We start from the raw sequence: 14,429 nt of genomic DNA, 5'->3' as shown, positions 1-14,429 counted from the left end.
CTTCATCACTGTTTCTACCCTTCCATTCTCACCTTAAATTTCATTCCTCTTCCTGTCTGGCCACCCTCTCTGCCTCGGGTAGAATAGGTTAGTACGGAGGTTTTATCCTCCCCCAATCACAAGTTTCGGGTCTTGGTGAGGTGATGCATGGAAACTGGGAGAGTAGTTCCTAGTGACCCCCTCCAGATACCGGGTGCCCTCTGGAGTATATAGCCTTGCCTTCAGTACAACTCTCCTTGGCTCTACTGAAGGTTGACATATTTCCGGAGTACCCATGGGACCAAAGACGGAACCTCTTTCTCTTCCTTCTTTTTCAAAGGATGGCACCCTTCAAAAAACAGCGTCAAAAATGGGTAAGAAATGTAAGCGGTATACTCCAGTTCCAGTAGACTATATAAGTGACGAATGTTTTCCTCGATTCCTGGTTGCTTCCATGGTTGATGGTCAAAGTTTCCTTGACGAATGTCTTTTTATGATAAGCAATTCAATCGAAGAAATTGTTGCTGGTGAAGTCGACGAGATGCGCAAGCTCCGCGATGGATCCGTACTTACCAAGACATCTACTGCTGAACGGTCCAGACGGCTAATTAAAGCCAAGTTATTCGGAAAGGTAGAGGTGAAAATCAAGAAGCACCAAACCCTTAACTCCTGCAAGGGAGTTATATTCCACAGGGATTTGGTTAAGTCTTCCGATGATACTATGATCCGGTACCTAGCATGCCGGGGTGTAATTGAGGTGAAGAGGTTGAAGAGGCGTGTGGGTGATAAGCTACTCGATATGGGTGCTTTCATCTTTACCTTCGATGCTGAGACTGTACCTGAACGAATAAAGGTAGCAATGTATCGTCTGACTGTTCGTCCGTATATTCCGGCACCAATGAGGTGTTATAACTGTCAAAAGTTTGACCACACCTTGCTGCGATGTACAGGTACGACGACCTGCAAAATGTGTGGGAAGTGCGAGCATGCTGGGGTTGACTGCACACCACCACCTGTGTGCGTCAACTGCCCGGATGCGCATGTTCCAATCTCCAAGGAGTGCCCCACATTCAAGCAGGAGAAGAAGATCCAGGAGATAAAAACGCTGGATAAGCTATCTTATCCAGATGCCCGGAGGAAGTTCAAGTCCATAGCTGCTCCGGAGTTCTCCATCTCCTTCGCTGAAAATGGTCGTTAATGTGTGGATCACTCCACAGAGTTTTGTACAGAACACCAGTACTGAAAATACATCAATAAGTCCCAGCAACAAAAGATAGTCTTTAAAGAAACTGGAGTTTTAACAGCACAAGGATCGAAAAGTGCGTTATTGTCGATGTTGCCTGGGAAGGGTGCTTCCCAGGAATGTTCGGCTGGGAAGTCCTCCCCCAACAGGGTGGGGGGAAAGACTTCCCCAAATAGGGCTGGAAAGTTCAGCCCTCCTTCCAATGTCCAGACCACAAAGGAGGAGAAGGTGAAGCCACAGAGCTTCCTTAAGAAATTGGAGAAGAAGCCTTCTTCAACTCAATTGGGGGTCAGAGGATCCCCGAAGAAATCTGGCAAGCCATCTGCCGGCTCTCCTCCAAAAAAGAGAGAAATGGTGGGTAAGAGCAAGAGGCCCCGACGCCCTCTTGTTCGATCACTTTCTGGAGAACCTGGTTCTCCCAAGAAGAAGACCTACTGTTACCGATCAATGAGATCACCGTCCGCGGAGGATCCAGTCACCGCGCCTCCTCCTTCTGAGGAGACAATGGAGACTGAACCGCTCGTTGTGGATGGTGATTGTGGCAAAAATGATACCGACAAAGACGGCGGAACCTGGCAGGTAATGGACCGAACGAAGGGCAAGAAATTGCTCTGAATTCGAAGCTTTACCTATCCACACAATGGCACTATTGCAGTGGAACTGCAATAGTTACCACTGTCGCCTAGCTGAGTTACGTCAGTTGATATCCTTGTATGCGGCCTCCATAGTCTGTCTACAGGAATCTCGTTTGAGACCTGGACACGACACGACTGTTTGATCTTTGCGTGCTTAATATAGGGGAACCAACACATTTCAGCAGCGTACATGGCACATTCTCACACCTAGAAGTCACTTTGTGCAGCCGTGCGCTAGTTCCCCTGCTATGGTGGCAAGTACACGACGACCTCTGTGATAGTGACCACTTCCCGATAATTCTGTCTCTCTTGAATCAAAGACGGTCCGAAATACCCAAGCGCTGGTTACTTCAGCGGGCAGATTGGCCAGAATTTACGAAACGTGCAGTGATGGCTGATGATATGCTGGAGTCTGTTGACGACCACGTTTCTTCCATTACTACTGGAATTTTGGCTCCTGCAGAGGAAACAAGTCCTTTCTCGTCAGGTATTCGTCGCCAGAAACAGGTCCCATGGTAGACGGACGAAATTGCAGCAGCCACACATGATCGCCGACAGGCTTTTAAGCATTATCGTCGGAATCCTACGATGGCCAATCATATCACATTTAAGCGTCTGCGCGCGAAGGCCCGTTTTTTGATTCGAGAAAGTAAGAAAGCTACGTGGGAAAAGTATGTGTCATCCATCACGGCACATACTCCGTCATCACAAGTGTGGACAAGACTCCGCCGTATTGTCGGAGTACAGAATGTGCCCTCAGTATCCGGAATCTCCATTAATGGAGATATAGTTACGATTCCTTCAGTCATTGCCAACCACATCACGTCACATTTTGCAGATATGTCCAGCTCTAGGAGATACGACTCTGGATTTCTTCCAATCAAGTGCGAAGCAGAAGCACACCATCTCTCTTTTGCCTCTAGTGCTTTGCATCCCTACAACATGCCCTTCACGGAGTGGGAGTTGCGGAGAGCACTCGCGCTATGCAGAGATATGGCTCCTGGACCAGACAAAATCCATAATCAAATGATTAAGCATTTGAGTGACAGATGTCTCAAGGATATCCTCACCCTATTCAACAGAATATGGAGTGAGGGTGTGTTTCCATCTCAATGGTGTGAGGGAATTGTGATACCAATTCCCAAGCCAGGTAAAGATCCAAAACTTCTGGATATGCCTTACCAAGGACCTCTGTAAGCTATTTGAAAGGATGGTTAATCTGCGTCTTGTGTGGGCCGTGGAAAAGGAGGGTCTCTTGTCTAACTACCAGTGTGGTTTTCGTTCTCATCGGTCTGCCACTGATCATCTGGTCAGACTGGAGAGCGCCATTCAGGAGGCCTTTCTCTGGAGGGAACACCTAGTCGCCGTGTTTTTTGATCTGGAAAAAGCTTATGACACTACCTGGCGATATGGGATTCTCTCCACACTACACCAGTGGGGATTTCGGGGAAATTTGCCAATGTTTATTGAGAACTTCATGTCCCTCCGTCTCTTTCAAGTCCGAGTAGGGAATGCAATTTTTTCAATATTACGTTCAGGAAAATGGAGTACCTCAGGGATCGGTACTGAGTGTCACGCTGTTCACAATCGCCATCAACGGCATTGTTGCCGCTGCTGGGCCCGCAGTCGTTCCATCGCTGTATGTAGACGACTTAGCTCTACATTACAGCTCCAGAAGGGTGGCGTTTGCTGAGAGACAACTACAGCAAGCTATTAACCAAGTCGTCAGATGGGCCCTGCAACATGGTTTTCGATTTTCAGCGGCGAAAACCTCAGCTGTACACTTCTGTCGATGTCGGCCTGTGCATCCCGAACCAGAGCTCTGCTTGCGAAACAGTGTCTTACCAGCCCCACATCCGTCAGGTGAAGTTTGCCTGCATGAAGAGACTTAACATGCTTAAGTTTCTCAGCGGCACTTCGTGGGGGGCTGACCATGCGATGCTGCTACGATTTTACACGGCGACGGTCCTCTCCCGAATTGACTATGGAAATGCGACTTACGGCTCAGCATCAAAATCTATGCTAAGCCTTTTAGATAGTATTCACCATAGTGGAGTTGGGCTGGCAACAGGAGCTTTCCTTACTAGCCCCATTCCCAGCCTACTCACTGAAGCGGGAGTTCCACCTTTATGGATAAGGCGGCAGCAGTTACTGCTCACGCACGCTGCCAAAATTCGTGAAATGCCGTTACATCCAGGCTATCAATGCATCTTTAGTACCCAATACCACCAGAGGTACCAAAACCGGCCGAAAGCCACACGGCCGGTTGGGTTTCGATTTGTTAGCTTGTGTCGTGATCTGAATATCGATATCGGTGGTTGTCTTGAACAAAATTTCAGTGAGGTACCTCCGTGGTTGGTTCCGCGACCAGATATACGTCTAGATCTACTCCGTGGACCCAAGATGAACATGGATTTCTCCGTTTATTGGAGGTATTTCCGAGACAGCCGTCATTTGTGGTGTTTGAACCAAGTATTAGCAAAGACTAAATTATGATCGGTGCAGAATTCAACCAGCCGACTTCCTCTTTCATTCCTTTGTCCCAGTCCGAATTCTCCTACTGTATTACCTTCTCTTCCTTGGCTTCCCACTGTATTCTAGTCTCCCATCACAATTAGATTCTTGTTACCTTTTACATATTGTACTAAATCTTCTATCTCTTCATATATTCTTTAGATTTCTTCATCATCCGCTGAACTAGCAGGCATGTAGACCTGCAGTATTGTGTGTCTCTTGACAACAATAATCCTTTCACTATGCTGGTCATAGTAGTTTACCTGATGCCCTATTTTCTTATTATTAAACCAACTCCTGCATTTCCCCTATTTAATTTTGTGTTGATAATTCTGTAGTCGCCTGACCAAAAATCCTGCTCTTCCTGCTGACATATTTCACTTATACCAACTACATCTAACTTGAGTGTATCCATCTCCTTTTTCAGATTCTCTAACCTACCACGATTCAATCTTTTAACCTTCGACGCTCAGACTCGCAGAATGTCAGTATCCATCTACATGATGATTGCCCCCTCTCATGTAGTCCCCATCCGGGGGGGGGGGTCCTAATGGGGAATTATTTTACCTCCGGAATATATTTCCCGGAAGGAAGCCATCATCAGTACAACATTCATGCAGAGAGCTGCATGTGCTCTAGTATATTTCATACACACTATCTATTTCATAAAAAATTCTTTCTCATATCCACTCACTTCACTATACCAACAAGTTTCTTATTCTAGAAACATGCTATCACAAGATGAGCATATGGAAGTTATCTTAGTGCAGACATGGAGACTATTTTCAAAGAGAAATAACTGCTGAATGGAATCATTGACATCCAACAAAACATTTGTATACCACAGAACTGTAGGAAGGTTGCTTGAGAAAGGGTAGTGATCCTTTCTTGCTCTCTCGAAACAACAGTGACTAACACCACCATTGCTGGAGGTCTTATGAACATAACTTCTATAGCAGATTTACCCTCTAGAAATCCCCATGCTACTCAAAACCAGACAGAGTTGAATGCCAAGTTCACTGACATGGTATTTTGCTATCTATTATTTTTCTTTCCTGCAAGAAAGAGTTAACTTGTGAAATCCTGGCTCAGTGTGGTGATATTTGAAAGTGCTCAAATATGCCAGCATTGATCTGTAGATTTTTGGATGCCAACCTTATGTGGTTAGTAGTGTTGTATGTACAGTATATGAAGAGGAGTGTGATGGGTCAAACCCACACATTTGTTTTGTATAAAAGAAATTATCCAGAAGCAACTAAATTCCCCAATGTAGATAGGAATTGAACTGAACCAATGCCCTAGATGGTGACTATTCAACCAAGAAGCTGGACACGTAAAGAACTCCTATAGGACAAAATTCGGGCACTTCGGCGTGTACAAAAACCATTAAAGACATTAGTGGGATGTGAAATAATAACTATTATGATGATGATGATGATGATTATTATTATTATTATTATTATTATTATTATTATTATTATTATTATTGTTATTATTATTATTATTATTATTATTCGTTGGAGCCATCTAGGTCCACGTTAAGTCTTGTTACATTTGGCAGTTTGCTTCGCTTTATTTTGAGCCCAGAATTCCCTCATTCTCTGCGAGTTCCTCTGTTCCTCAGTCCAGGTGGTACCTTGTCTTCTTTTTGGTTGCTTGTCTTGGTTCATCCCATTCATCAGTATCTTTTTGCAGAAGAGATCTGTATTGAAGGCATCTTCAGGTTTTATAGGCAGCATTTAGAGGTCTTCCTTGGTGTTCATAGACCAGGGCATTGTGGTTTTGGGTTTGGAGTTAAAAAAGTGAAAGATCTGTTTAGTCGGCCTGTTTCTGTCCATTCGTTTGAGATGACCATAATATCATGCCTGTCTTTTATGGATTGTTTCTGTAATTTTCTCTATTTTACTGTACACTTCTTTGTTGGACTTTTTATAATGGGTTCCATTCTTGTAATTGAATCCCATGATACTTCGGATGATTTTGCGCTCTTTTTTTCTCCAGTTCTTTGAGGAGTCCTTTATTAGCATTTAGAAATAGGGTTTCGGCTGCATACATAACTACTGGCTTCAGAACAGTTTCATAATGATGTAGTTCAGTATTTTGGGACAGGCATTTTTTGTTGTAGATTGAGCGTGATGTTTGATAGGCTATTTCAAGTTTGTGTACTCGTTCCTTAAGTGCTCTTTTTCCAGTCCGTTTTTCATTATGATGTCACCCAGATACTTAAATTTTTCTACTCGGTTGATCTTTCCCCATTTTGTCTGGAGTTTTGCTGGGGCATCTTTGATGTTTACTTCGGTTTTTTCAAATGATATCTGCAAGCTAGTTTGTTCAGCGATTTCTTTTAGAAGGTCAGTTTACATCCTAGCAGTTTCTACATAGTTTGACAGAATGGCGATGTCATCAGCAAATGCTAAACTGTTGATGATCCCCATAGATATTGTTCCCCTTCTCAGAGGACTATAATCAGCTTCTAATAATTTTGTTCGCCAGCTCGTAATGATCTTTTCAAGCACACAATTGGAAAGCATCGGAGAGAGCTCATCACCTTACCTGACTCCTGTTCTGACCTCGAAGGAACCTGATAGGCACCCTAGGAACTTTACTTTAGATTTTGTGTCAGTCAGGGTGGCTCTAATTAATGCCGGCAGTTTCAGGTCAACCCCGAATCCGTTGAGGATGTTTAGCAGAACCCCGTGTTCTATCAAATCATAGGCCTTCTTAAAGTCCACAAAGACTGACACGTGCTGTTTGGACCTGAGATTACAATGCCTCATGATCGTTTTGAGATTGTGGATCTGTTCAGCAGTTGAACGACCCTTCCTGAAATCCCCTTTGTATTCACCTATTTTGTGCTCAACTTGGGCTTCTAAACATTCCAGGATAGCAAGTGAGAGAATTTTGTACGTTACCGGTACCCTTTGTAGTTGTTGACATTTTTCATGCTGCATTTTTTGTGTAACGGATGGATCAACGCCATTTTCCAGTCTTTGGGTAGGATTTCTTCTTTCCAAATTTGTTCTCTTTGTTTCTGCAAGATTTCACCTGCTTCTTCAGGGGCATATTTCCAAAGCTCTGCAATGACAGAGTCTTCTCCAGGCGCTTTGTTGTTTTTGAGTTGGGCAATGTGACGCTTGATTTCAGCCTTGTCGGGTGGTCTCGATTCTGGGCATCTGAGTATGGGTTCTTCGGTCTTGATGCGATTTTTGGATTGAGCGCAATTTAATAAGTTCTTAAAGAAGTCGGCGAGGATGGTACAGTTTTCTTTGTTTGAGGTCACCGACGTACCGTCCCTTCGCTGAAAGCTTAGTTCGGAGGTTTATAGCCCGTAAGTTTCCTTTTGAACGTTCTGTAGTACTCTCTGGTTTCATTTCTCTTAAAGTCTTGGTCGATCTTCTCAATAAGTGACTTTTCATATTTACGTTTCTCAGCTCGGATCACTTTAGCTGTCTAGACCTGTTGGGCTTTGTAGGTTTCCAGTCAGTTTGCGATTTTGTTGAATAATATTGTTTCCATGCATCAAGTATTTCCTTGAGAACTGAAACACAGGCATCATTCCACCAGGCATGTTTCTTGCTGCTTTTGATTTCAGCAACTTCTTTTGCAGCTCATTTAGGCGGTTTTTAGTGGGGTTAAAGTCATAGTTGAATTGGTCGAGCCTTTTCCTGGAACTCTGTGACTTTTTGTTGGAGTTTATTATTATTATTATTATTATTATTATTATTATTATTATTATTATTATTATTATTATTATTATTGAATCATACTGGGTGACCAGGCATATTTTTTATACTTGGAGAAATTCTGCTTTTTTTTTTTTTTTTCCCAGGTGAATTAGGAAAATTAATTCATTTGGAGAATGTGTGCCAAGTAATTGAAAAGTGGTACATGAGAGAGAGACAAATATGCTTTTGTTTCATAGATTTAAGGAAGGCAGATGACGAGAGTACCAACAGAAAGTATGTTGACAATACTGAAGAATTATGGCATCATAGCTAGTTTACTACTGGCGTTCATAGGTATTTTTAATCAGGCTGCTTTGAGAATTCACTTCAAAGTGGTTAAAGTAGTTGAACTAGGCTGTAATTTTCCACTCTTGTTGTTCAGTGTGTACATGGATCAGTTTCTTGATGATATAAAACGTCTCAAGAAAGACATTCAGTTAGGGACAATGTTAGTCGCAATTTGCTTTATGCTGATTACTTGGTCCTAATGTCAAATTGTGTTGAAAACTTGGAATCTAATATATTGAAACTTGAATGCATTGAGTATGATATGAAAATGAGCATTTCCATTAACTTACTAAACTGTCCATTGGGAAGACATGAGGATTAAATATTAGTTAGGAAATATAAAACTGGAACAGTTGGATATTAGTACTTAGGATATGTATTCTCGTAGGATTGTAGGGCAGTATCTCAAAGTGTATAACAAGGCAAATGCACTTGAGGTCAGAAAGTCAATCCTAACAGAGCTATCCTCATGTTGCTCTGTTTACGGACTGAGTTTATGTAGGAATGAAAGCCTAGTGGACCGAGGAAAAAAGCTGAAGGTAACAACCGTAAAAGTAGCGAGAATAATTGCTGGTACAAACAGTTGTAAACAGTGGCAGGAAGGTATGCACAGTGATAAGAGAGAAGCTAACTTGGGAATTAACTCTTTGAATGAATGTTTGCATATGAACTGCCATTGATGATGGGGTCATATGAGACAAATAGAGAGGGAAAGGCTACCTAAGAAAATAACGGTGTTGGTCATTAAGGTAAGAGAAGCAGATGATGGCACAATGGTTTGACTCATTTTTTAATTATTTCAAAGCAAGACGTATTGGACATAATCTATAATGAAGATGTATGTTTGTATGTTTTTCAAATATTCTATGTTTTTATTTTCTTCTCCAGTCACCAGTACATGATGACAACAGCAAATGCCATTCAGCTTCCTCTTAACTAGAGACAGTAGACAAACCATCTACACATTTGCGTGGTATAATCAAGATGGTAAGAGAACGATGTGTTCTAGAAGAGAAAGGTCAGTTGTTCCACATGTTACTCTTGACGTTTAGGTATACAAATGATTCCTCTGACTAGCAATTGAATCCATTACAGCTACCAAGGCCACCATGTTACTGTGTTTCAGTGCTGAAGTAGCACTACTTTCAAACTACAGCAGTGTTCGAAAAATATTTGAAAGAAAGCACCCATGTTCAGATTGTTAATATCTTTGTGACATTATTACTGAATACAGTACAGTACATTAAATAGTTAAACTCCTATTGATATCAATTCGAATAGATACTGTACTTCTGTGTCGTATAACAGATATCAGACTTCAGTCTCAGAGAGAATATTCTGTTTAGTGAAATCCATGATCATCAAGTTTCCACAAATTTCAGGCCATTTATGTTATCTTCTGATAGTCAGTGGCCCAGCACCTTTGTTTTCTAATTTCAGATTACTTTTAGAGTGTGTGTAGAATACTTTGCACTGTGAATCACCAAGAACAGAGATTTTTAAACAGTGAGCTTAAACAATGTGCATATTATATTCCATTTAGCCTTGGTTTGGATATGCTTGGGAATTGGTGCAGATTAACAGCGGTTCTTTATTTGTCCAAACAATGCATTGCCTGTTGATATTAAAAATAAACTTTAAATGCTCATTGCACATAGTACACATTGAAGAGATGTTAAGTTCTCTTTTTTTTTTCTTTTTCATGATATCCCAAGCCATCTCTTTTCAGTTTCGACTCAATTAATTTATAACTGTTACGTTCTTCAGTCTGTTAAAACTAATTTTGAACAATTAAATTTATAAATAACCTGAAAAAGAAAACATATAGTAACAGAATTATGTTGCTTCCTTTTCAGGTATAATTCCGTTACTAAGCCTACAGTACTTTAAATAGTTAAGCTCCTACTATTATCAATTTGAATATATCAGACCTCCAGTCTCAGAGATAATAATTCTACTAGAGGTAAATTTAAGATGATGTTTCATTTTCAGGTATAATTCTGTTACTATATGTTTTCTTTTTCAGGTAGTTTATAAATTGTATTCAAAGTTAGTTTGGCAGACTGAAGAAACTAACAGTTATTATAAAACAAGAGAGAGAGAGATGTTAAGTATAGAACAAAAATGATCAACTTGACACCGGTGGGATCCGATCCCCCGACCTTCTGGTTTTGTATAGGATGTTCTTTCCAATTGAGCTCTAGTGGCCTTGGTCATATTTTTCTGCTTGAAAGGATCTAAAGACTACTGCCATCACAACTGTGGAATGCTTGCAAGTTACCTGTTACGGGCTAATTCACGACTGCATTGTACTTGAAATAAACTTTCAGTATACTTTCAATGTATTAGGTCATGGTCTGCCCGGTGGCCATGTTGGTTAAGTTGTTACATCTGTATGGTCTGACACTGTGGTTTGCCAGTTCAAGTCCCATTGGTAGAAAAATCACCATCAGAATGTTGGCTGACAGGGTAGACGAGGTGGTGAATTAGATTGTGTGCCAATACAGTTGTAGCCTCCATGGCTCAGGCGGCAGCACTCCAGCCTCTCATCTCTGGGTTATGTGGTTCAAATCCTGGTCACTCCATGTGAGATTTGTGCTGGACAAAGCAGAGGTGGGACAGGTTTTTCTCCGGGTACTCCGGTTTTCCCTGTCATATTTCATTCCAGCAACACACTCCAATATCATTTCATCTGTCAGTCATTAATCATTGCCCCAAAGGAGTGCGACAGGCTTCAGCAACCGGCACAATTCCTATCCTCGCTGCTAGATGAAGGCTTCATTCATTCCATTCCTGACCCGATCGAATGACAGGAAACAGGATGTGGATTTTCATTTTCATTGTGTGCCAATAGCCTGGATTCAATTCCAAATCTCTTCATATAGTGTTCATATGAAGTGAGGTGATTCGTCCGTCGGATGGGAATGTGAAGTTATGAGCAGAAATAAATCCACGGTATCCCCTGCCTGTCATGAAAGCCGACCAAAGGGGGAGCCAGGGGTTCTGAACTTGGAATTGTGAGTTGGGAACCACAGTACCCCTTGCTGAGTCTGGCATTTCTTCCACTTACTTGTACCAGGCTTCTCACTTTCAAATTTTCTATCCAACCACTCTTGGTCAACATTTGTTCTCTTCCAACCTTAATGGTATTATGTTTTCGAGACCTAGGGAGTCTTTAATTTTCATGCACTTCATGGCCCTTCCTTTTCCTTTGTCGATACCTTAAATCATCACTGACCTGTATTTAGGGCTGTTGCCCAGGTGGCAGATCCCATGTCAATTGTTTACCATGTGTTTTCTTAAATTATTTCAAAGAAGTTGCAAATTTGTTAAACATCTCTCTTAGTAAATTATTTCAATCCCTAATTTTCCTTCCTATAAATTAATATTTGCCTCAATTTATACTCTTTAGTTCCAACTTTAACTTCATATTATGATCTTTCTTAATGTTTAAAGCTCTGTTCAAGCTTATTCATCTACTAGTGTCATTCCATCAAATACTCAAAGTATTTCATTCCATGCCTCTCTCCACTGATAGCTTTGAACGTACCACTTAGTCAAGGAGGTTGTCTCCTTACTCCCGAGTCTTTCCAGCCCAAAGTTTGCAACATGTTTGTAACACTACTCTTTTGTTGGAAATCACCCAGAACAAATTGAGCTGCTGTCCTTTGGATGTCTTCCAGTTCTGGAATCAAGCATTCCTGGTAAGGGTCTCATACACTGTACCATGTCAAGGGATCCCACTGTGACTGGTATCCATATATTAAAATGCATGCCAGATGGAGAAATTATGTTAAAAACAGCATGCACAGGAAGTTGTGGCAGACATCCACAGAGGCGTATTTCTTTCTTGGCCTTAAAAAAAAAGTACAAAGAGTCTCTTCTAATTAGTCAATTCAGCTACTAATATCATTCCATCCATTTTATGACTCTGAAGTTCAGGCCTAAGGAAAGTAACTCCCTAAATTCTCCAAAACTTAACATTGTCATTTATTAATCAACATTGAGGAAAATATAGCCTCACTTTGTTATAACTTCATAAGCCTTCAGAACATTGTAAATGGTAATTGTGGTATTAAATCTTTACAACAGAAAACAGTAGAACGTAATTTTAGTATATTTTGAAGATGGCTCGAAATGAGCCGAAACATGTTTGATTAAAAATTAAAATATGTATACATGTTTTGAATGGAAGGACATAACAAAAGCTTTTCTATTGTAAAGTGAAAACTGTCAATACGGAATGATACTAATATCTTGTAATGCATTAAATCTTGACAGCCTTGATCGTTAAGGCTCCAAGTCTACACAGCCTGACACCGTGGCCAGCCATTGGGAGTCCCGTTGGCAAAAAAAGAAAAAAAAAGGTTGCTATGAGGATGTTGACCGACCAGATTGGAAAGGTGGTGATATACAATTTATAATCACTAGGTTGTTTGCCAAAAGACTGGATTTATTTCCAAACCTCTCCATAGTGTTCTTCATTCTTCAAAGGATTGGATGTCTTTTTCCTTTCTGATTAGTATTAATGGAGGATGGTTGTACAGTTGTACCTCCCCTTAAATAATAATCACCACCACTACCTCCCACCTAAATGTGCAAGTCACCCATGGCGTCAAATAGACCTGTGCTGCCAGGCTAGCCGAACATGTCCTCGGACACTCTTGGCACTACAAACTGTATGCCAAATAAACCTATTAGATTGACATGTAGTACATATTGAAGATATGTTAAAAGAACAAATTACATTGAAAGTTTACATAGAGTACAGTGCAATCATGAAAACAAAATATTACGTGTTGGTATTATTTGATATTATGGCAGCATTCGTCTTGGGGCTAGTTGAATTTTGTGTCCAAGGATGTACTTTGGTATCTTCAAATTAGTCGACTTTATTATCGCATTTCGTCTTTGCCTGGCAGAAAGTGTAAGATGTAATAACCCGCATTGAATATTCATTTTTCATGATTTGTTTCTTATAATTTGTTATGAAGAGATTAATCATGCACAGTATATTAACTTCTCTGACACCTGCACATTCCATTATTATTCTCTGTGTTAATATCACTCGCCTATAGCTAGGTGAATACTTTTTATTGAAGCATTGGTCTTCTGGGTGAAACCTTATGCTGGTTGATACAATCCTTGAAGCCATTTTATTCTTGCTTTTCCACTATATTTCACCATTTCAGATCTTATTTCATCTGTTCCTGCTGTTTTATGACAGTGGAGTTTATTTATCATCCTTTCCACTTCCCCAAGCTTAATTCCACCAACATCATTATCTTCCTCCCCATGAGCTCGGTTATTCGCAACATCTCCAGAAAGATTTTTCTTTTACGTTGGGAGGATTTTCAGAATATTACTTGCACCTGTCCAGTGATTCCGCAGGATCTATTATGAGTTTACCGATCAGATAATAACTTTAAAAAAAATCAAACAGATTAGAGTAGATTTAGGCTACAGTTCGTATCTGTACAGGAATGTAAAGTATATAATGAGAGTGGAGTATAGAGTTGCATCAAGCTAATGTATAGACTGATGACTCAGTGATATTTGCTTCATAATTTTGTTTTCATTGGTGATAATTTTCTTCACGTTTGTAGTAAGAACCTGTCGCCAACGTTTTATCATTTTTACCAACAAATGACTTTTAGTTGGAGATGATCAAAATCTCCTATTCTCAGATATTGAACACAGCTCCAGTCTTTCTCAAAGTAAGACCTTCAATTCACTTGAACAATATCAGTGAAGGAAGCAAGGAGTTCAGCCTTAAAATAAACATTTAGAAACCGGTGTCACGTCAACAGCTTCTGTTGAAACTCCAGCAGCAGCATAGGAGGCAATTTATTGGCATGGGTGCGATTCCTCCCAGAGGGTCGGACGCAGTGTGTGGTATACGGAGCCTGTGGTTCCAGTGACTTCTGGACTAATGCAAGTTTCTGTGATCATACGTCTGCTTTCCACTGTCTTATGTACTCGATCTCCCAGATTGTCTCTCATCCTCATTGGCTCAGTATGTCGACGACACTGTGCTGTCGAGTA

General features: G+C 40.9%; 1 protein-coding gene across 5 annotated transcripts in view; it reads left to right on the top strand.

Annotated features, from left to right (window-relative positions):
* The window catches only part of LOC136867948 (protein MEMO1), a 117,507-nt gene that overhangs the window by 36,479 nt on the left and 66,599 nt on the right, over positions 1-14,429 (top strand). For 3 of the 5 annotated variants that reach the window (XM_068225036.1, XM_068225037.1, XM_067144741.2), the window contains one exon: positions 9,273-9,402. The exons of the other annotated variants lie outside the window; for them this stretch is intronic. The gene's annotated coding sequence lies outside the window, so the exon portion shown is untranslated. The remainder of the gene's footprint in view (positions 1-9,272; positions 9,403-14,429) is intronic. 5 annotated transcript variants of the gene reach the window in all.

This window comes from Anabrus simplex, chromosome 1, assembly GCF_040414725.1.
Source record: "Anabrus simplex isolate iqAnaSimp1 chromosome 1, ASM4041472v1, whole genome shotgun sequence".
NCBI lineage: Eukaryota > Metazoa > Arthropoda > Insecta > Orthoptera > Tettigoniidae > Anabrus > Anabrus simplex.
This window is presented reverse-complemented; position numbering and strand designations above follow the sequence as displayed.